Raw genomic sequence first — 24,313 nt, 5'->3', positions numbered from 1 at the left:
AAGTAAATTGCTTTTGGTGGTCCTGGTAAATTGGTATGGAGAAAAGGCAATTAACCAAGTCAATAGCTGCATAGCAAATGTCAGGGTCTTGATTTGATCAAGTAACGATACTATATCTGGGTCAGCTATTACATATTTGAATCAGCAATGATTACGTTTACAACAGTCCAGTCATTTTCTAAGATCAATCAACTTTTGCACGGGCCAAATAAGTGAATTAACTAAAGATGTGATAGATATCACAAGTCTTATTTCAGATCTTTGACAGTGGTATTAATCTCAACAATTCCCTTAGGGATATAGTATTCTGATTTGCCTGGGAGAAGTTCCCAAGTCTTCCACTTAGGTCTCATATCACAATGGTCCTCAATCCATGATTTAGAGAGACAATACAAGTATTCCACCAGTTATTCAGTATGTCTACACCAATTATACATTAAAGAACTGGGGAAATATGCGTAGGGTGGAGCTACTGACCACCTGGGCACTCTGTGAGTCAGACTTGAACTAAGACTCCATCTATGACCTACCTGGCCCCTGTAACTTCCCATTTTGACTAGTGGGCTGCAATGGTATTTGGGATCTCCAGGAATTAGTATGAAAGGTCTGAGTAATCCCTTTTCCCTGAAGCACAGTCTCTCTACTAAATGGCTACTGGTCCCTTTGCGGAAGGCTAGGCGGAAGATTTATGGTGCATGCCTGCGGTGATGGTGTAGCATTCTGCCTCAAGGGGAATAGGGCTCCACTTCAAATAAAGAGCTGTGGGCTTGTGAATTGTTTTAGGATTGGAAACTGGGTGAGAAGTTTTGACTCTCAACTGTGTTAACTAAAGTCAAATGCTTTTGCTATCAGACCTAGAGTTTGTCTGTCATACACAGAGTGATACTGTACTATGCCCCACCTATTTCATTCATTAGAAGTCTATCAAAGACATTAGTTAGCTACCAAAAGCATTTGTGGGCCAGTCCTTTCTGATTACATCTATGTCTCTGCTTCTATATTGTTCCATTATTGTAAATATACCTACTTGTGTTCAAGTGCTGCCATTTGCCTTCTGCTACTGTGAGATCCCATCATCTCCAATGAAATCAGGGAGTCATTTTCAGTGGCCTACGAAAGAGAGTAACCACAGATTTTTTTTTATCAATGCAAGGGTTCCCCTCACTGTTTTTCTCAATACCTTAGTGAAGGGAATGTCTACTCAGTCTTGTCATAGAATAGAGTTAGAAGTGGGGTGGGCAAGTTGCACAAAATAAATCTCGTCGAACATTTATGAAGGAATCTAAAAACTCACAAGTAGTAAGACAATTTCTGTCCATTTATTCTCGCTTTGAGGCCCCAGAATATTAAGGGACAGGGGAGTGGGGAAGCAAGGGAGTAAGACTGCTTACTCAATTGCTATCATTTTGCATTCACCTATCTACAGGTTCATCCACAACTCGTTTAGTAGATATTCATCTTTCATCTCTCAATTTCCATTGCCCTCTAGAAAAAGTGTCAGCAAACTTTCTGCAAAGGGCTAAAGTTTTTTTTTTCCACTTTGTGGGCTATATTGTCTCTATTGCAACTATTCAACTCTATTTTTGTGGTGCAAAAGCAGCCGTAGACAATACATGAATGAATGGACATAGGTGTTTATAAAACCTGGTGGGAGACTGAATTTGGCCCAAGGGCTGTAGTTTGCCAATGCTAAATTTAAAAAGATTTCAATGTCAACCTTTATGTAGTTCCCCCTTCTCCGTTAGCTGCCATATCCCCAGATATAAAAAAACAAAATTAATTCTCCACAAATCCATAACATCAACTTTTAAAAATTATGCATAAAAGCAATGCCTGCCTTTAAGATTAGGCTATATATGTGCCTAATTTGAAGCACACAATATCTCTCCACTTATCCAGTTACTATCTGAAATTCCTGCGTTACCCACTCCTCATGGTAAAAGAATAAAAAGACCTTTTTAATACATGTTTCAGTTGGAAATAAAACAGTGTCAGCCTAAACTTTAATTCTTCCTTCAAAAGCTGACCTCAAATAGGGTAATTTTCCTCAGGACCATACATAAACAATTACTACACAGTGAGGTCTATGAGACACATGCTGAATGCCAAGCTCCACATAAAAAAAGGGAGGAGTACCTAATTTAGTGGGATTTGTACTTAATTCTTTAGGCAAAGGACAGAGGCCTTGACAGAGCTTACGCGGGGTGATGACCTACTCAGAACTGAAATTTAGAATGATTATTCTTGAAGCTGTGCTGAATATGGGTTTTTTGAGAGAGGAGGCTGGACACAGTTAGGAGAGTATTAAGAATAATCCAGGCAAGAGATGAGTGGAAAGGGTGTGGAGGCTTGGGAAGAGATTTGGGAGGTAGAGTTAGATGAACTCAGGAAATAAATCAATGGGAGGCTGGGAAGGTTGTTAAATTGTGAAGTATGCTAAGGATGGGCTTTTGACATGTTGAAATAGACCAGCTGATGGAGTGCTCTCTGTTCTGGGTTACTTGCGGAGATACACCCAGAGCTAAAATAATGGGCAAGAGTCCATGAGCACTAAAGGAGGTGACGACAGAGGACAAAGGGTATAAGAAGGACAAAGGGTATAATGAGGCAACAATAAAAACAAGTCTTATCCAGTTCAAAAAGATGGACCATATCTGAAAAACAAAGGTCATTGTCAAAAAGACCAAAGAAAACAATAATTTGCATTAGACCCCTTCTCTGCACTATTAATTGTCCTCCAGAAGGGCTGGCTCTGCCATTAGGTATTTATTACCCAGTGTCCTTTTGTCCTTTTACCCTTACCACATTTGACTAGGAATTACTAAATTGGCAAGGTCTCATGTTTCCATCAATGTATCAATCAAGTGAGAGAATAACTTCTAGAGATTTATCCCACAGATACACTAGTACACAAGTGAAATGACAACATGTAAATTTGCACATTAAAGCATTGTTTTACTATCAATTAATCAATTAATTAATCAATTAATACCAGTAGGGAGCTAGATAAATAAATTATGATAGTCATATGGTGGAATATTATGCCAAGTTAAAAACAAAGAAACTACTTTATATGCCTTAAGTTATCTAAACAATAAATTAAACGAAAAAAGCAAGATTCATTTGCTTTTTGAAAAGAGGGAAAATATATGCATATTGTTTTTATATTTAAAAAAGATAGCACTGGTTGCCTTCTAAGAGGAAATCTGGGTGCCAGCAGACAACAATGAAAGAAAGTACTATCATACACCCCTTCTTACTTTTTAAAAAACTTTGGACCATGCGGACAGACTAACTACTAAAAAAGATAATAATGAATCAGAAAAGAAAATGTGAAGGTAAAATAAAGATTTTTCTGACAGGCAATATCTCAAATTTCTTAATTCCATTCAGCATTTCTCAGGAAGCTACTGGGGTATGTGTTTTACCCAAATGAGTGAGTAAATAAACAACAAAAGTCACAGTATCTATGAAATAGAGACTCCATCAGAAATATTAGTCAAGAAAAATCCTGAACAACAGCTATGCAACAGGCCTAGAAAGCAATAATCTAAATTGGAATAAGAAGACAGCTTCTGAAAGGGACCTATATACCTGATAGGTTTGATTATGCATAAAAATCATACTGAGAAGATGCTGGAGTATGTAGAAATACAAATTGACATACGGAAAAATGAAGCAAATGGTTTTTTTCCTTAAATGAGTTAATTATTAACTCCAGTATAAAAAATATGTATCTATAAGTAGGAAATCATACTCGTAACACACTTGTTTGACTCAGTAGTGAACAGTATTTACATAATCATAATAAATACTAAAATGTAAACAAAAAAAATGTGAGAATTATATTGGAAAGTCAAGGAAAGAAGAGCAGGGGCTACGTATGTGAAAGAGCTAAATATTTATTTACCGTAATGGGAAGTTAGTAGATAACGTCAAATATCGATACAGTAAGAAGTAGCAATATAGGCATATTATTTCAAAAGGTAAATAGAAGAAACATCTCAAAGAGGTGAAAGGGGTTGTCTTTCGGCATCAGGACTGGGGGAGATGAGCAAGGGCTGGATTTTTGTTGCTGTGGCTGTTACATAAGTCTTCCAATAATCCTATTTCATTTTATTAATCAGACCACTTAGATGTGAATCGTGGCTCTGACATTTCACCAGCCTTATAACAGAGGCAAATTACTTAACCTCTCAATTTCCCTGTCTCTAAAACAGGGAGAAGAATAGCATGTGCCACGTAGCATTGCTTTGAAGACTAAATGATTAATTCATGTAAGTTGCTTAAATACACCTGGCATATAAGTGCTCAGTAGTAAATAAGGAGTAATATTTATTATGACAATAAATATTAACTACTGTTACTTGATAAAAATATAAAGGCATTAATAACTAAAATCTAATTTTTAAAATATGAGCCGCATATTAAAGTCTGCTCCCTTTGTGAATTTTAATTTTCTTAAAATTAATACTCTCACGTACTAAGTAGGGCTTACTTTAGGCTACAATCTTCACTCTAACCCATAGTTAGGGGGGACGGAATAAAGAAGACTAGTGAAATATTGCAGTTAAATTAAGTGCTGAAAAGGGGGGGATGCTCAAACTGGGATCTGAAAGATGAGTTTTAGCCAGACAGGCCAAAAGAGGAAGGAAAAGCCACTTGCAAAACCCTAGAGGCAGGAAGGATGCAGCAATAAAAAAAGACTAGTAGAACCAGAGTAGAGTAAAGATGAGAGGAGTGCATGTGGGACAGGAGCTCAATTGTGCCAGGCCTTTAGGCCGTGCTAAGGAGTCTAACCTTAGCCTAAGGCAATGGAGTAAGGGCTTTAAACAGGGGGGAAGAAGACCTGATGTTTTGAAAAGATCACAATGAGTGCAGTGGGGGGAACCAACTAGAAAGCATCCAAGAACTCAGACACATAGGAAGGCCATGGCAAAGGTCCAGGCAAGAGGTGATGATAGTAATATAAACAGAGAAAAGTATGTGGATCTGAGAAATATTTCTTTAAGAAGTAAAACTGACAGAACTTGGAGATGGAAGACTCATAGGAACCTTCTGGACCCCCCCCATTTTGATCTAATCTAATCAAATTATATTCTTTATGTGAAAGCTGCCCACCCCCCAAACCCCTCATCATCAGTAATGTACTCAATTGTAAAACACTTATAAACTAAAGCTTCAAGCCATTTTGATCACAAAATTAGCTTTTCACTTCTAAATGGTAAAACCCAGGTCTTGGAATAGAATCAAAAGGCACAAAAATAACATGGAATTGAAAGGACTGAGATGGAAATAACAGCAATCTAAATTAAATGGGCTAATTAAGTACAGTGAAACAAGTTTCCTACTCCTCAATTTCTGCAGTCGCTGCCATTAACAAAGCACATATACTACCTGCCCAGTGCCTCTCCTTCCCTGTGCCTCTTTTACATCAACGTTTTATTCCACAATAGGCTTAAAGGAAAGATAAATTTTACATGCTTTGCAAATAATCTAAAAAGAGGTTGTGTGTGTGTGTGTGGGGGGTTGTGTGTATACAGACAGGTGCAAAAGCAGACTACAATATATCACATACGTAAAGCACATGGTAGAAGTATGCATAGGACATATCACCCAGCTCAGTGTATGTGGATGTGTATAGCGCGTGCATTTTCCTAAGTGAGGCAAGACCTCAATTGAGTCTTAAGAACCAGTAAGAGTTACAGAGGTGAAAATATAGGGAAGGTACTCTCAGCAGTGGGGCGTAACAAAACAATAGGACACAGGGAAACAAAACCAATGGAATCTGTTGCTAGAATATAAGATTTGGTTTACAGAGTATAGATCCATGGTTAAGCAAGGGTCAAAGCCTGTGGGACTATTTTAAGGACCGTGGGTCCTGTCCTGGAAGCTATGGAAAGCTTTCAAAAGATTTTAAGCAGAGGAAACAGATGATCAGGTTTATACTGTTAAAGAGGTCATCAACTTAGGGTTTCTGCTGAGGGTGACAACACCATCCGTTGAAGATACCAGGTAACAGGTGGCTGTGGTACTCCAGTCAAGAGCTGATGAGACACTGAACTAGGGCAGAAGTGGGAGAAGAATTTGTGGGGAAAAAAATAGGTGGAAAACGTTAAGTGCATTCAGTGATCTGACAGGTGTGAAGGCTATGAAAAAAAAGAATAAAAAAATCACCTCTAGATTTCTGGCCTAACAACTGAGTGATGGGTACTGGTACAGATCCATAACCCATTCTCCAAAATCCCTGGAGGCAAATGTGTTTCAAAAGTCAGAATATTTTTGATGGTAGAAGGATGATAAGGTTTCCATACCCAATATAAGAGAGTACCCCCAGCAGGGCCTGGGACGGTACCATGTACTCAAACACAGTAATATTTCTGCAGCAGCACACATCCCACCAAGCAGGACAGACCACAAATAGCTTCCTGACAGTTCCCTCAGGTTTTGCAGCAAATGAATTCAAGTTTTGCTGAAAAACGCGTTATCAAAAACAATTTTTTGGTTTCCAGATATTTTTTGCTTTTGGAAATGTGAATAAGAGATGATAAATTGTACTGATACCTATAAGTAGAATACATAGAGTGGAACACGTTGTCTTTGTGTGGTTTTTTTTTTTTTTTTTGGCTTGTTTGTCCTGTTTTTTTATGGGAAGAAGGCCCTGGTTTACACATGCTATTTTCTCGGGTCATTGTGACATCCTGAAGATGTTCAGCAAACAATGGGATAGATGAACAAACTAGTATGGACAATTTGAAACTGAAACAATTACAGGGAAAATGTGTACTCAGGGAAATGTTCTCTATTTAGTACCAAAAATATGACCCCAACTCAGAGAATGATTCAAGGAGATTTCATCTAATTGTCAATAGTCACCAATGACCCAAAATTCAGAGTCCTACTTGGCTTTGCTTCGCCCTAAGTTAATGCACTTTGGTCTCTTGCCATGGTTGGCATTGATTCGAATTCAATGTTGCTATTGGCAGTACATTAACTGTGTTAAAATTATCCAAATAATGTAAAACTAATCATTCTGATACTAACTAGATGCATAATTAGATAGGTGATTGAAAATATTTCCATCTGTTTACGGTAGTGACCAGAGGGAAAAGGGGTGGGAGTGGAGGTAAAAGGGTAAAGGGGGTCAAATATATGATGACAGAAGGAGATTTGACTTTGGGTGGTAAATACGCAATGCAATACACAGATGATGTGTTACAGAATTGTACACTTGAAAACTACATAATTTTATGAACCAATGTCACCCCAATAAATTTAATAAAACTTAAAAAAAGAACTTCAGGGGAAAAAAACAAAGATATTTCCTTCTCAGATTTTATACCCATAGGAGATCTGTGATACCAAATGCATTTTTACACTTTATGGACCAGAGAACTGAACATGCCTCAAAATGGTTTGGGCACCGATCATTTCCAAAATATTAACTACACAAATATTTCCTTTAGAAGAAAAATTCCTTCTACCAGGAATGTGAAGGCAGGTTAAAATTAAAAGCTTCTATGAAAGGCTTAATCATCTCATCCAAGCCTGCATCCCTACAGGCCACTGAGGGATCTAATGTAATCTTTTTGGAAGAAAGGAGTATGATTTCTACAATTTTTCTCTCATATCTGTTTTATAGTAAAAGAAAAAGACATAAATCAATAGACTACCAAACAAATAATAAACTGGCCTATGTTTACTCTAATTTTTTTCAGCCTCCAACAAGCATTATAACTCAGCCATACAATTTAGAACTTAGAATTGAACTGGACAGCATTAATTTTGTATCTCAAATCTTCATGTGATTAATTGTTACCATCAAAACCCCATCAGAGTAACGCATTTAAAACACAATAATGTACAATGAAGTTTTATGCGGTTCCTAATGTTTGAGAGATGATTTAGTCTAGCACCAGGTCCCTAAGTCTCAAACCGTCCAAAAAATGTGTAGTAAGGATTACAGTATAATTTTATATATTTAAAGAGTACAGTTTTTGATTTTTTCCCCCCTTGGGAGTGGGAGGAGAGAGAGGGAGAGAGAAAGAGACAGAGATAGAGAGACAGAGATGGTAAGCTGGTAGAAAAATCAGCTTTAAAAAATGTAAATTCAATAGGATGCCACTATTTTTATTGTAGGTTCCAGCCTATTTGTGATCATAAAATCAATCCAGTGTGTTGAGACCAGTATGTTTAAAATAAGAGAATATCCATGTTGTAAGGTTAAGTATTGTTTTGTGACCCTTGTTTCATTTATTTATACACACACTAGAGTGCACTGCATTGAGGCACAGAATGCATTTCTTACTGAGGATTGCAGTCCAAAAAAGTTTAAAAAACACTGGTGTTGACAAAGTAGGCTTGCCAACCAAAAATCTGAAGTGTTGCAAAAGGAGGGGAGACCCTGGGTTGCTGCCTCATAAAATATATTTTAAGCCAATACAATAAAAGATCAGAAGACTAAATTATGTTTTCTATGTTGACTCAAAAAATTAACTGTGGCTCTAAAATATCAAGGAAGGATTAAAAATCTCAATCCACATGGCATCTTCAAAACACCTGTGATTCACAGGGAAAAAAAAAGAATGATGGCCTCACTCAGTCTCCATGGAATCCAGTATCACCTGGACAAGTAGAAATTAGGGTAAATCAGATCTGGACAAAGAACAATTGACAATTATGTCATTACAAAGTCCTTACAAACTATATCAAAAACAAAAGGATAAATACCTTATAAGTGGGAATGTGGGTGGCAAAAAGTGAAGATAACATGAGCCTTGAGTCAAGCCACTGGAATCATAATGCCGTGTGTACCACTAACTTGCTGTGTGAACTTAAAAATTAGAATACCTCTCTCGGCATTGGTTTTTCACAAACTGGATGGGTTAACTGGATCTCCAAGTGACAAGGAGATCCTAAGAATGCTACATTCGGCTAGAGGAGCTTCCTGATTTGCTTTACAGCTTCATTAGCTGACTCCAAGGAAGTATTATGGTTCCAACTTTACAGATAGTTTAACTAGGTACACTGTTACTGTAGCTAATGCAAACATGTTACATTTCTCCCTAGAGTAAAAAGTAAAGATACTCCAACGTCTGCCCTAATAATCAATGAGGATTATATTAATACTCTAAATTCAGGGAGCAACACCTACAACTAATTTTTAAATAGTATTTAGCACATTTATTTCTCTGTATGATGACAAGATTAAGAGGGCAGGCAAGACTGAAGAAAAGCAGAAAGCACTGGTTGAAAATATCATTAATAATTATGTCCTGTTATGCTGTGGTTGACTTTTTAGCTTTAAACTGTTCCTTTTTAAAAAACAATATATGCTGCCTAAGGCATTTTTGTTAAACATGCAATTTTAAATATATTTTTAAAAATTAGCAAAGATAAAACTAAAACAAACCTAGGCAGTGGAACTGCCATTTAATATTAGAAATTTCTACGTAAAAATGCTTGTTAAAGCAATATAAAAAGAAAGATGCATAGTACTAAATTGATCAAAAAGTTTAAACTAATATGTATGCTAAACTTCAGATATTACAAGTTAAATTTAAAGAAATCTAATTGTAGGGTATGAATTTAACCTCATATATTAGGTTGGTGCAAAAGGAACTGTGGTTTAAAAGGTTAAAAATAATTGCAACAACCGCAATTCCTTTTGCACCAACCTGATATTTTAGCCACAAACTCAAAGAAAAATTTATACAGTAAAAGAAGCAACAGATTTTCCCACAATCAGAAATTCTCAAATTAAAATACAGCTAAACTTTCTGATTTTTTTAGCAATAGAATTTGAGTTTAATGTCTTTGTTATGAAATATAAGCTCTATAGCAAATTATGTTAGCTTAACGTTTTCTAATAATCAGAAAAATTGGTAACTCAATGGGGGTTCTAAACACAGAAATAGTTATTTGATGAGTTTGAAGTGAACTGTTTTGATGAATTTTGAGAGAAGGAAGTGTCTTGATGAGTTTGAGAGAGAAGGAAATAAAAGTCTAACGTAAGCACCGGTTTCACCCTCAATTTTTAGGCTTCAGGAAAGCCTAATTAGGCAAGGAAAGGAATTTGGGTCCGGCACACCCAGGTTCAGACGTGGCAGGATCCTGAAACGAAGTTTTCTGTTGTTGTTGTTTGAACTTTTGAGTCATATGCCACAGCAAACCATAGCCGCGATATACAGGTCATTAAGTCAACAGGTTCTTTAACGAGATAGTGTGCGGTTGGTGAGTGGCAGTTGGGTTTCCTCCCGTCGCGAAGAAAATAACTCTTCTTGATCAAACCGGAAAGTGGGCGCAGCTCTGGCTTAGGGAGTGCACCCGGAAAAATGTAGAGAAGAAACAGAGAGAGAGAGAGAGGGATGTCCGTGTCCCGACCACAGAGCTCTTTCCAAACCACCCGGAAACCATTTAAATGACTCGGGCGGCCGCGGTTTCCAGGCCAGGACTGTCTGGGGTCCGGCTGGGAAAGTTGCCTGGCAAAGTCATGCCCTTCTGCGTTGCGGGCTTGGCCCCCTCCGGCACAGGGGCGGGAGGAGACTGGCAACCTGTTAGCCCGAGTGGAAACTCGGCCGCCTCGCGCCTGGCCCACGCTCCGAACCCCCACTCTGCGACCCTCCCAGGGGCAAGCTCCGGGCCACCAGGACATCGGCCCAAGTCCGGCTCTTCAGGAACTGATAGGGGTCACGGCGGGTGACAGGGCTAACCCCGGGGCGCCACCTCCCCCCGGCCTCTGGCGCCCCTTTCGGCCTCTCCCGAGAGGGCAACTGACACGCCGCTCTCGAGACCATCTCCAACCGGCCAGCGAGGCCGTACCCCTCTGCCCACCACGTGAACCTCCGCGCCTAGCACCCCCTCCGACTCTACCCGGGGTCCCCAGACCCCCGGGCCGAGCGCCGGCCCGCCGCCTTACCTGGCGGGTGGGCAGGGCAGGGTGGCGGGAAGCGGCGGCCGGGCGGGCGCTGGACGTGCGCCGGGCGCCAGGTGCAGGTGGTGACGGCGGCGGCTCCGGTTGCTGTCGCTACAGTTGCCGCTCAGTCCAGCTCCTCCTCCGCCGCCGCCTCCTGCCTTCCCGCTGGGCCTCCTGTGTTGCCAGGAGAGGCCGAACCAAGGCTCCGCTTCCTCTCGAAGTCTCCCAGGTGAGCTCCAGCCTGCGACGTCGGCAGGGGCGAGGCCCCCGTCCCGCGCCTGCGCGCCAGCCTCCTGCCCCGCCCCAGCCCTACCTGAGCGCTCCAGGTGAGGACCCGGGACCGCGCGCGGGGCGGGGGCACCGTCTTGGCGGAGCGCGGCGGCTGAGAGGCTCCTCTCCCCGTGGTCGGAGAGGCTAGTTTTCCGTGCGAGGCGTGCCTCAACCCGTCTGCATCTGAGGAGTCCTGCACTGACCTGGTGGCAGTGGTCACCCCGTCAGCAGCGCACAGTCTGGGTCCTTGGGAAATCAGAAGGTCTAGATTTCCCCCCCACACTTCTTTCCTTCCTCTTCGGTTCCCCAAAATGAAGGGGTGCGCTGCCCGGAGGCTGGGGAGTCCAGTGCCTCGGAGGACCACCTCATGACGGCAGCAACTGTTGGCTCGTATGGTTTCCTCGAGCAGGGCTCAGCAGCTTCTGTCACCAGTTAGGTTAGTGAGCTGTTGGGGGAGCTTCCTTCCAATGCAGTCTTGATTTCATCACTTGACTCACTTCAGCGCAGCTAGTGGTTTCCGTTTCTGTAAGCGCGCGCTCTGGTAGGGGCGCCTCTTGTCCAAAGGAGGAGCCTCCCTCTTCCAAAGAAGAACCTCTGGCATTTGGCAGAGCCTCGCTAACTTGGGGAGCACCACCACTGCCTGGGTTGCTATCGAAGGGCAAACCAATTCCCAGATGAGAGGGAAGGCAGCGACAATAGAGAGAAAACCGCTGTCCCTGTTTGGAAAAAGACTGGTTTCCTGGAGAGGGCTTGCTTCTACTGTAGGTTTGCTTAAAAGCTCAGCATCTACTAGGAAGGTGAGAATACAGACTCTAGGGAGATAATGGGTTTTGCTGTTGTTTTTAAGAAAAAAAATTTTTTTAATGGTATTTTTTTTCCTTTTATGATTTTTACTACTTTCTGTTTCAGCCTTCCTTTGCTGTTATGACAAACATTGGCATACCTGAAACCCGGATTTAGAATGATCTTTACACCTTCCTATGAACTCATTCATTTATTTGGCTCTATCTTCAATACACATAGAAATATAAATAGAAAAATAGCTGTAAACAGTTTAGTGATATGCTTAGATATAAGGTAACAGGTTTTTCTATAGTTCAGCTATAGTTTGGCCTTTCTCCTGCATTTTGACACATACTCTTATGGTTCTTATTTATTGGTATATTAGTATTATGCATAACCTAAAAAATAAGGTGTAGAAATACTGGTTAGTACAGTATCAACAGGTATATTTTAGAATTTGCCTAGTCTGACATTGTTTTATCATCCACAGTACTATTTTATACCACACCTATGAATTGGATTTAAATTTTTAGTGTTTTGCTTGTTTTGTATATTGTGGTTATTTTGTAAGCATCAGGGAACTTTTATGTGTGTGACATTTTAATAGCAGTGCCTCCAAGCAATGTTTAAGCTCCACCTCTAGCCCCCATAAAAGTTCAGGAACTACTTATGTATATGATCATACTAACTTGATAATATTCGATAATATTTGTCCTCAGGTCCACAGCGGGAAACACTAATTACCCAAATCCACCCCTCCCCCCAGCCTATTTATTTATTTATTTATTTATTTATTTATTTATTTATTGAGGTTCTGCAACTTGTTTTGCTGTTTGCCTCTAACTGGAGATTAGAGTGTTAGTCTTTGGGAAATTTGGGAGGTTCTTAATGTACAACCAAAAATTCTGTATCACTTGTCTTGCACCACCCATTCCTGAATGAGACAGAAGCCAAAGATTATCAGAGTTTTGGTGTCCCACCAGGCAAAGATAAACAATTTTCCCTGACAGAGCAGGACACAGCAGATGGATATAGAATAACAATCTGGAATCTAAGGACTGAGATGCATTGACAGCAAGACTAGTAAAGTCAAATAACAACGGAAAAGAGAAGCTAGGGCAGAGCTATAAAAAGAAGGAGCAAGCAAATATGACCAAAATGCTGCATGAGGAGTGAAAAAAATATAAAAATCAGGAGTTACTAAAAATTGCCAGTTTTATAACAGAGACAGATAATTTAAACAAAGAAAGCAGTATTTCTGGGTCTGGCATACCTGCCAGCATTACACATACTATTTCATTTCGTTTTGAAAGCCGTCTTAAAATTAATGAAAATTTTTAACTTAACAATAAAATGAAAATGTTGCGGGCCCAAGAAAAAAAAGTATTATGCTGAAATGTTTAATGCCCTAAATCTAATGAGGTGAACAGTTTCCGAAAATATTATCCTATTCAAAATTATGAAATAAAGAATTTGCTTTTTAAAGGGGAAATTAACATTTCATCATAAAATAAAATCCAGGAGCCTTACTGTAGACATGCCTCTCAGAAACAAGCTTACTTTAATAGTATATGTTTGGCATATAATGGCAATTAAAATAGAAAATTCAGCAGATTTTACACAGGAAAGAAGAGAGACAAACATCTCTGCCTCTTTCTCCTCCCACCCCACAATGCACATGCTCACACACCAAGCAAGACAAGCCACAAATATGCCCATTTATATGGATTTGAAATAATACTTACTGTTTAATAATTTCTGTTAACATTTAAATCAATGCCAAGACCAGTATCTGGCACTTAATAGGCACTCAATAAGTATTCGTTAATTGAATAAATTGATCCGTTAAATACCGCTTAAAAAAAAAAACAGTCTGCATAATATCTTCAACAGAGTACAAATCCAAAGAATGGTTTAACCAAACATTATTGAGAAATAATCTGGGGCAAGTAAGCATAATTGACTAAGAATCTGAAGGACAAGCTTCTCATAACAATAGCTACCAGTTATCATGCGCCTATTTCATAAAGTTCTATGCAAAGCACCTTATACTCCGACAAGTTACTTTACTTCTGGGCTTAAATTTTCTCTTCCACAAAATAAAATAATGGTACAAGGTGATCTCCGTGTTCCTTTTATACTTTGATTCATGTAAACTCCATGATAAAAGAATGTTCACGCAGAAAACAAAACAAAACGAAAAAAAGCCTCTTCTGAATATAGGAATCATATTTACTAGAAAACAAAGAAGACATGTATATGATTTGAAAAAGATAGACATTTTAATTCATAAAAATTAATCATAACATATAACGAGTGAAATTGCCCATATTCACAAAGTCCAACTTTAAACATTTTGAGCTTTTCAACAGCTTAATTGTTGGTTGCCCCTGGCTTAGCAACCTTAGTTTGACACATGTTGCCTGATTTAGACTTTAAAAACAATTTTGCCTCATGTGGGAATTGGAGTCTCTAGTCACCATCTCAAAGTCAAACTGAGATATTTGGCTCAAAAACTAAACAGATTGAAATAATTTCTACTAAAAGAGCTAAAAGCCTATTGATTCAAAAGCAGAATAGTACTGGTATCATAGTGAAGAGCCAAAAATATGTGGGTATTTTTTTTTTTACTACAATTCAGTATAATTGTACATTGTGTTTAAAATATTGCCAGAGTTAAAACAGTGAAAACATGAATAGATTATTTTTAGTATGAACTTACTTGGCCACTGTTTTCTATGAGGATTGCTTATGACTTTTTTTTTCCTCTAAAAAATATCAGAACAACCATCTGGGACTTTCAAAGAAGTACAAATTTCTATGAGGGCTCTTATTGATTTAAATTGCAATAGAACTATGTCTTGTTAATCTTGTATCCTTAATGCTTGGCACATAGTAGGTGCTTAATAAATATTTGATGAAATGGATTGAATAGAGTGCAGAGTTTCAAGCTTTTAAGCACTAGCATAAGAGCAAAAACAAATGCCATGCTGAGTCAGGCTAATATTCAATCTAGCTAGCTCTAAATCTGACAGTGGCACCGAAGTATATTTTGTGGGAAAAGATGGTAACAGTCTTGCATGATGTTGACCTCAGAAATGTACTCCAGGTATCCTTGACTCACTCTTTCCTAAATTGATTTATCTTTTTCTGTAAAATGATGTCTTAAATTGTGAAGCAACTCCTGTTCATCATAGGAAAATAGGAAATACAGATAAGCTAAAAGAAACCAATTTTGAAACATCCAAAATCCCCTAGATGAAAATGAATCAGTGATAACTACCAGACCCTTTTCTATTATATATCTTTCTAGATACTTTTATGTTGAAAAAGTTGGAGTGGAATGGGAGATATGGAGGGAGACAGAGACATGTTTTAAAATAAAAACTTGCTTTTATAGCCAGAGTGTTCTATTTAACATATTTTTCCATGCCAATAAATCATTTTTTAACAGCATTATTTTTAATTACTGTGTGGTTTCTTTTTGTATGGAAAATCAGTCCTACGAAGCCCTAAATTTGCATCTAGTATGAGGAAGGGGTCATCCACTTGCCAAGCCATGTTCTGTGAATTCTCTCTGCCGACTGGTGACATTTTCTAATTCAGATTTCCAATCTTATTGGACAAGAAGATTATTTCCAAATTCTGCTATTGCAAACAGTGATGTGATGATTACACTCTCATCTAGTGATCACTATTTCATCTGTTGAAATATTTATAATGATTTTCTTCTGACTTTTAATAAGCTGCTTTGTATCCAGTCATCCAAAATCCTAAACAACAGTGATATCATTAGAGGCGTCATATCACAAAGACAAATTGTAGACAAATATATTAGCAATTTATCATTTTCTGTTCATAAGAGTATTAATTCTAGTTTCCAAAGCTCATTATAAGGAAAACCTTATCACATGGGAAATATGGAACTACCGTATCCCACTTATTTCAGAGTCAGGTCTCTTACCTTCTCCTGATCATAACACACTCAAATTCCCACCTTGGAAAATCTGTGTGTCTTTTGCTCTGATATTCTTTCCCCTTTTCAACTCTCTAAGCGCCCTCCAGCTGAAGGCCTTAGTGTCCCATGGAGCCTTCTGGCTCAGCCCAAATCACCCTGATATTTCTTAATTTCAGTGCAGTGACATAAAGTCAACTTCCCATCTCCCTTGGCCTGCACCATACCCCTGTTACTCCAATACCATGAAGAGAGAATTGTGGAAAGTCTACCTGAATGCAGTATCATTTGCTGCCAGATCACTTACAATATACTTTTTTAAAAAAAAAATAAATAAATAAAGTCATTAGAACACAGGGCTACTCTTTCATCATAGTACATCTGGCACGTCTGGGTATAACACATCTGGGTATTAGACCAAAAGAAATAGCATCATTGTAATTAAGTTAAAGAGAGAAATATTGTTTGTTTCATGCATCCTAGCAGGGGGATTTTGAAGGAAATTATAATTTTTCAGTGTCTTTGATTTTTAATTTATTAACAGAAAAGTCATGTGATGCCCAAGATAGAAGCTCATCATTATACGTCCTCCCTTACATCTAATCACAGAATCAGAATGGACCTAATCTTCATTCCCAAGGGACTCAGCAGATACTAAGACCACAGCCTACTCCTCCCTTCCGCCAAGCTTCATGGACAGGAGTCCCTGACATGCAACTGGCATTGGGGGCTACACACACACACACACACACACACACACACACACACACACAAGAAAATCACTGCCAGGAAAGAGAATTTGTTTATTTGTATTGGAAGGATTGGTGGATAACAGGAAAAGAGGAGTAGCGATGGAGATGTTGTAGAATGCATTTACAGGGCTTAGGAAATGATAAAGAAGGAGTAGAATAGAGGATTAATAATCATTCAAGGAATCATTCAGGTGGGACATTCTCCAAAAGCTTAAGGAGAATCTTTGGGGACACACGTCCCATCCCCAACCCCACCCCACGGCCTGGTAATATGGCTTCACTCCTGGGAGCAAATATGGATCAGACCAGGTAAACTAGGAGCAACATTCAATTTCTTTCCTGCTCCCCTTTTCCCCCTACAACAAACTGTACAACTTTAGAATAACTACCTAAGTTCTGCAGTAAAGATCTTAGCTTTCACCAAGATACAGTGTGTACTGAGTCACAGTAATATGGTATCCAGCAGGGCCTCTGGTAGCCCAAACAGTGTTCTGTGTGAATTAGAGAATGTCACCAGTGGGCACAGAGAATCCACAGCACATGGCTTGGCAAGTGGATGACCCCTTCCTCATACTAGATGCAAATTAACTCCAGGGCTGCCAGCTGGCTGAATGGAACGAGGCTGCATTTCCACTTACCCTTTGGCCAGACACCTTTATTCAGGGCACAACATCCACAGCCTGGTGTCCAATCAGGTGAAATCTGTTTCCTTACCCTTCGAATCTGTGCACTCACACTGACCAATAGAATATGATGGAAGTGATGTTATGCAAATTCCAAGGCTAGGCCCTAAGAGCTTTTACACTTTCCGCTTTCCCTCTCTTGGAATGTTGCTTTGCCGTAAAGGAGCCTGGAATGAAGGACCATGGAGACAGAGGGGCCCAGCTGTCCCAGATGTTCCAGCTGTGCGCAGACAACAGCCGACCACCAGCTAACTGCAACAGTATGACAGAGCCTGGGCCACCACCAGCAAACGAACCACCTCGTCACTCCACAAAATAAAAACATACGAATTTGTTGTTTTAAGCCACTAAGTTTGGATGGAGTCTTTGTTTGTTTGTTTGTTTGTTTTTTAACTATTTCATCAAATTTGGTCTTTTTAAAACTTTTTTATTTTAAGTGTGGTTTTCCAGGACCCATCAGCTCCAAGTCAAGTAGTTGTTTCAATCTAGTTGTGGAGGGCACAACTCACACTGGCCCGTGCGGAGATCAAAACGGCCACCCTGGTGTTACGACCATCGTGCTCTAACCAACTGAGCTAACTGGCCGCCCCAAAGTTTGGTCTTTCAATGAGAACATAAACACGTTTTACATTTGGACATCCTTTGTGCTCTCCTTATTCATATAGAGACAACTTCTGAGATTCAAAAGCTTGGATATATTGGAATTTTTAAAGTCTAAGCTTTGATTGACTCTACACAAAACATAGGCCACAAACCATATATTCTAAAGAATATGTGCTGAGCCTGAGTCAATTTTCTATCCCCACCCCAAAGATGATCAGATCTGTACCAAATGGGGAGAGAGAAGAGAATCAGGACCAGGCAGGGTTGGGGCAGCTCTGGCAGCACGCCTGAGAGGGAGTCCTATAACCTCATCACGCAGGGGTGCCACCCTGCACAACTCCATGGGCCAACACACACACAGAATAAGAAGTGCAGTAATGCAACATGCACCCAAAAAGCCACACTGGTGAGGGGCCTCTGAGAGCAAAAGGGAAGCTGGGCTCATAGGCCCTGCCTTGGAGAGCAGCGAGATCCCTTGGGTTATTCCTTGCCCAATGTTGGGTGAGAACAGAAAACATTTCTAAATGTGGTCTTGAGGCAGACCTGACTTAGACAGCCCCATAGCCCTCTGTGCCCCAGGAAGATTCAGAGAATCCCCAAAATGTTTTCCAACGTAGGTGACTAGGATTGCAATCTGCTTGTTCTGGTTAATTAAATGATGATGGAAGAGAAGCATGCCCATTCCTTCACCAATTGTCTATGGCTGCTTTGACACGACCAAAGACAGAGTCAAATCCTTGTGACCTTGTGACGGAAACTGTATGGTCTGCAAAGCCTAAGATATTGACTATCTGGCCTTTTATAGAAAAAAATGTTGGCCAATACTTGTTTTAGATGAAGTGCAGAGAACCGGGAAAACCTAAACCTTGTGTGATAACATAATATAAAAATAAACTGTGTAGACCGTGACCAAAAGACACACTGGGACCAGGATAGAGTATCAGCACCTGACAGCCTGGACACCTGTGAGGGCCTAATGCTGATTATTCCCCACTCCCATCCCATACCTTGCACGAGGGAACACCTATGGAATGTATCTGAGTCCTTTGTGAAATAGGGCATGTCCCTGACTTTACTGAGTACACCACCTCGTATAATAGGAATTTCAGAGAGAAATTAACCTTATAGACATAGAAAAATAATTTTAAGTTTCTATGTCTGATTTTGTCTTCAGAAACTAGCCCCCTACAAAGCCTTCCCTAGTGATAAGCACAAAATCGATGCAAAAGAGATCTATGTTGATTGCTCAGCCTCAGTGGGTTTTGTTTTGGTTTCTTACTTTACAAAACTTCATGTTGGCATTGCTATCTTATATAGTTGTGATTCACAGCTCTGTCTCATATAATCTTTCTCTGATAATGATGGTTATGATGATGATGCACATTCCTTATTATTTCCATTTCCTCCCTCCACTGTAAGGTTTTCCCTGAGAAAACCATTTCTCTCTCTTGTCCCAAACCCCCAAAATAAAAGAGAATGATGCATACGAAGACATCAATGAAGTGAGTGCAAGGAGACAGCAGGTCAGGGATTCCTGATGTCTGTGGTTTATGTCACAAAAACATTGGTAAATGCTTTGGATGATAAGGAAGTTGCTTATAATCCGTTGCGATGACTGGTGTTCTTGTACTGAGAAAATTTCACTTCCTACTTTGAGCTGGAATGGTGGGGGCAGAGAGAACATTTACTGCGTACTAACTTTGTGCCAGGAATTATTCGAATTACTCCTACATAGCTCATTTAGTCTCCACAAAACCCCTGTGTAATCTTCCAGGTGAGGAGACCTCAGTAAGAAGTTCCAGGATGCACAGATAATAGAGCTAGAATGTGAAAGCAGGTCTGTCAGACCCCAAACCCGTGCTCTATTAACTGCATCATATCATAGAAGTTATAAAATCATTTTTCCTTGAATCCAAGGGTGAATGATTTGGCATCTTTAGCTTGTCTTTCTTTAGGCATTCATTGACAATTTTTATTTTCACAGTTTCAGTTCATTCATATAATGATAACATATGGAAAAGTTAAACAACATAAGGTTTTTTTCACATATAAATTTTACAATATCTCAAACATATTAAAACCAAAATTATTAATTTTGTTTCATATAAAGATTTCTTCAAATATAAGATGCTATGAAACAATGTCATACCAAAAAGCAAGCACACTGATTTCTACAGTCAAAACACAGAAGATCACAGATCTCTAGATAACTCAAGAGGATAAAAGAGTCAACAAAACCATTTCAGTACAGTGCTCCATTTTACAACAGGAACATAAGTTGGCTCACTTGGGTACTTTAGGTATAACTTTAAGTCTAATAAGAATTCAAAAAAATGTATTGTTAAAATATTGGTATGATTATATAGTAACTGGGTAAATGATATTTAAAAACATAAGACTAAATCCTCCAATGCAAAGCTTTATATAATTATTATTTTTTATTACATATATAGCGTTTTTTTCCTTTAGTTACGACTAGAAAAATATAAATAAAATACCTCCAAATTGATATTTTGACATAAAGAGTCTGTTACTTTTAAGTAATACATAAACTTTAGTTGAAAGTGAAATACTTCGAATGATTCCTGAAAAAGAAACTGAAAGAGTTTTGGACCAGTTATTTGTAACTAAACCAATCTCTTGACAGAAGCAAAAGTGTTAATTGAAAAGATACAATAAAGTGAAATAATTCAAATAATGCCGGAAAGAGAAACTGAAAGACTTTGGGACCAGTTATTTGTAACTAAACCGATTTCTTGACAGAAGTAAAGGTGTGAACTGAAACAATACAATAAAGTTTATTAATATCAAAAATGGAATTATGAGTTTTGTAATTTAATTGTATTGGAGTACACAAAAACACACTATATGGAATTGCAGTGTCTGCATTGTACTTAGGGATTCATTCTAGAAGTGTATAATGTAACCTATTCAGTGAAAAGTTAGACCAAATTAAGAATCCTCATGTATCAATATATTTTACAATGTCTCAGTAAGTTTTCAAAACAACGTTTTGTTTCTTAAGATCGTCAGATGCAAAAGATGTGGGACAACCTATCAATTTGTTTTATGGAATTTGACCTTTTGTAGCATCAGAGACATAATGAACTGGACTGACTAGTTCTGCCATATTTTTAAGTAGCAGTTAAACAGTGCCATAATCTCATAGAAATCAGGAAATAATGTCTCAGACCACACACAAGTAGATGAGTTACAAAGGACTAAATTATATTTTTAAATATTTTGCTTAGATACAATAATGGCAATGATTGTGTAGCACCCTTTGCTTTTTATTGTCTTTACCAAATATTGAGCAGTTTCAAAGTACTATTTATTAAATACATGCAGCATATAAAGAGTAATGATGCAATGAACAATTGTGTACTTACCACCCACTTAAAGAGAGAATATTACTCTAAAAGCCCCTGTGGTATTCTCTCTATTCCTACCACTTTCCAACTTTGAATTTTGTGTTAATTATTCCCTTGCTTTTCTTTAGAGTTTCGCCACATACGTTTGTATGCCTAAACAAAATACTGGTTAATTTTGTACATTTTTGAATTTTATGTATTATGGAAATGTACATGTGATGTTTTGCTATGTGATTTTTTTTTTTTGCTCACTATGTATACAAAATCTATACATGTTTTTACATATGGCTGTAATTAATTTTCACACTGTATTGGATTTATCCATCCATTGGTGAACATTTAAAAAATCTTCAGGTGTGTGTATGGGAGAGAAAGAGATTACAAACAGTGCTGCTAAGAACATTGTTATACTTACCTTCTGTGTGTGTGAAAGAGCTTCTCTTGAATAAATACCTAGGAGTGAAATTGCTGGGTTATAACACATTCACCAGACAATGCCCAATTGTATTCCAAAGCGGTTATATAACACACCCTTATAGTTTGATGATATGCTCCTTTGCTGAATTCTATATGTTCTATCTGTCTCTATCTATCTATCTATCTATCTATCTATCTATCTATACACATATCATTATATATTATTCTTTTTAACGTATATGGTACTTTTTTCCCCCTGAAAGTATTTTTTATATTAGAAATCTAAATAACAATATTAACACTACTTTCTCAAAGAACCAAGAATTGTGAAAGATGTGGTTGATTGGGAATTTTTGTTATTTGTTGCCAGGAAACAAAATATTAAGGAAAAAAATGAGAAGAATGTTTTAGTTCTGTCTTAACAGATGGAAAAACAAATGTATTTATCTTTCACTTGCCGTCTATTACACTACTGATGTCTTCATTTCTAGGACTGAAATAGGTATTGACTCCGTTCTCCATCTTGGTCTTTGGTCTTCTAAAGAAGTCCAAAGGGGGCTTGCTGACATTCAAAATAATGTGTTAGACAATAAACTAATTTCAGGGATGGAGGGAAAGCTGTATTTCTTTAACTATAACTCCTAAAAATGATTAGAATAGGAAAACTGGAAAAGATTTAAATATCTGTCTCCTCCATCATTTTTTTTGTACATTTTTTTTCATCTTGTAACAATTCTCCAATTTAAGTTTCAGAGGGTTCATTAACTGCCCAACTGGGTATATTTCAAATACTCTAAAAGTTTAGGCTTACTTAACTAAAATCCTCTGGGTACAGTACTACCAGAAGCACATGCTTCTCATTTATATCTAATAAGGTTTCTTTAATCAGTGCAGGCCTATAAAAATGTGTTGTTCTTTAGAAGGAACATTTTGAAAAATGCCAAAAAAAAAAAAGTGTTTCTTTTTTATTCCCTTTGTGTAAACATCCTACTTTTCAAAACTTCTTAATGTTATAGGAACTGCAAATTATTTAAATTAGAATCAAGCAAATGATAATATTATCTTGAAAATTCTTTGGGGTACCCTCCCAGCTCTTGTGCTCAACTGGTTAGTGTATGTGCCCCTAAGACCACTAGGAACAGAAAGCTGTATAACCTTATCTTGCAGTTAAGGTACAGTGGCCTAGCTGTACCTTTCATGATGTGTTCATTTCAGTGGGGCCGTGCATTCACTGATCTGCTTTATAAATACTAAATGAGTAACCAGAGTTATTTATAAGAAATCCTTAGCATTAACCTAATAAGGAATTATTACTGGACATTAAATACTATAACATGTCATACGCGTAGGCCTCTACTACAAATTAAATGGAGAATTGCAGAAATTTTCTGAGATTTCCAAGTAAAAGATACATGGATTCTAAACTATTTGGTCACTGTTATTGCTTTGTTGATGGAGGGCTACTCAGTGCAGAGATGCTTTCTAGTCTACGATCCAATATTGCAAAGCAAGCATATCAGCCATTAAAAAATCAAACATCTTAAGCTCAAATAATAATGACGGTCAGTGAATATTAACAAATGCTTATTATGTGTACTAAGCATTTTACATATCTGATTTCATTTAATTTGCACAAAAGCCCTATGAGGTAGGTAATATATTATCATGTTGCAGATGAGGAAACAGGCTTAGAAGATTATATAAATTACCCAAGGCTACAAAGCTACTGAGCATCAGAGTAAGGACTCAGCCCCTTCAGGATGATACAGAAGCTTGTGTCCTTCATCACATTGTGCAATATAAAATTGCTGATGATCCAAACACTAGGTATATACATACACTTATGTCTGAATGAAATGCGAACTGTATACACTGTGCTGTGGGGAGTAATATGAAAGCTCATTCACTACCCCTCTCCCTTCAAGGAGTTAAGAATGTAGATGGTGGGGGGTATAAAACATGAACGCAAATACATATAATCAAAAGAAAATATATAGCAAGTGCCATATATGAGATATATTGTGGCAATGCACAAAGGGAAGAAATTCTGTTGGCGAGAGGGACAAGAAGAGTCTTTGTCAAGCAGGTAATATGAATCTTTGGAGGACAGGTAAATTGGAAAGTCAGGATTTTGCACTAAGCATGTAGTGCAGCCAAAAACTTAAGGTGTGTTTTAGGAACAACCTGTTCTGTTTCAACCCGGTTGGGCTAGACTGGTTATGCACAAAGAAAACCTAGTTGCCAGGAGGAAGAATTTGTGCTAAGTTATTAGACAAAGGGGAGTATTGGAGGCTCTGAAGCAGGAAGTGATATCCTTTATTTAACATTTATGGGGTGTTAGTATGTCCCAAGCATTGTGCTAGATGTTGGAATGGAGCAGATCAGTCAACTCCCAGCCCTCAAAGCCCTTACAGGCTGAGGGGCAGAAAGAGGCTTATTTTCACCATCACTGAGAAGGCAATGACTGTGCACAAAATAGGGACAAAGACTGAGTAGAAAAGAATTTTGATGCTTTGGTTTACATTTTCTCTATTATCTTTTTTAAAAAATAAAGATTTGTTTGA

General features: G+C 38.3%; 1 protein-coding gene across 5 annotated transcripts in view; it reads right to left on the bottom strand.

Moving 5' to 3' along the window:
• The window catches only part of GALNT3 (polypeptide N-acetylgalactosaminyltransferase 3), a 91,121-nt gene that overhangs the window by 30,626 nt on the left and 36,182 nt on the right, over window positions 1-24,313 (bottom strand). Inside the window, exons 1-2 of one of the 5 annotated variants that reach the window (XM_033112924.1) lie at window positions 11,389-11,664; window positions 1,028-1,110 (exon numbers count right to left, since the gene is read on the bottom strand). The exons of 1 other annotated variant lie outside the window; for it this stretch is intronic. The gene's annotated coding sequence lies outside the window, so the exon portion shown is untranslated. 3 more of the 5 variants (XM_033112922.1, XM_033112925.1, XM_033112923.1) reach the window with 3 other exon arrangements.

Source organism: Rhinolophus ferrumequinum, chromosome 8 (genome assembly GCF_004115265.2).
Source record: "Rhinolophus ferrumequinum isolate MPI-CBG mRhiFer1 chromosome 8, mRhiFer1_v1.p, whole genome shotgun sequence".
In the NCBI taxonomy this organism is placed as follows: Eukaryota; Metazoa; Chordata; class Mammalia; order Chiroptera; family Rhinolophidae; genus Rhinolophus; species Rhinolophus ferrumequinum.
The sequence above is the reverse complement of the archived record's forward strand: the minus strand, read 5'-3'. Positions and strand labels throughout refer to the sequence as shown.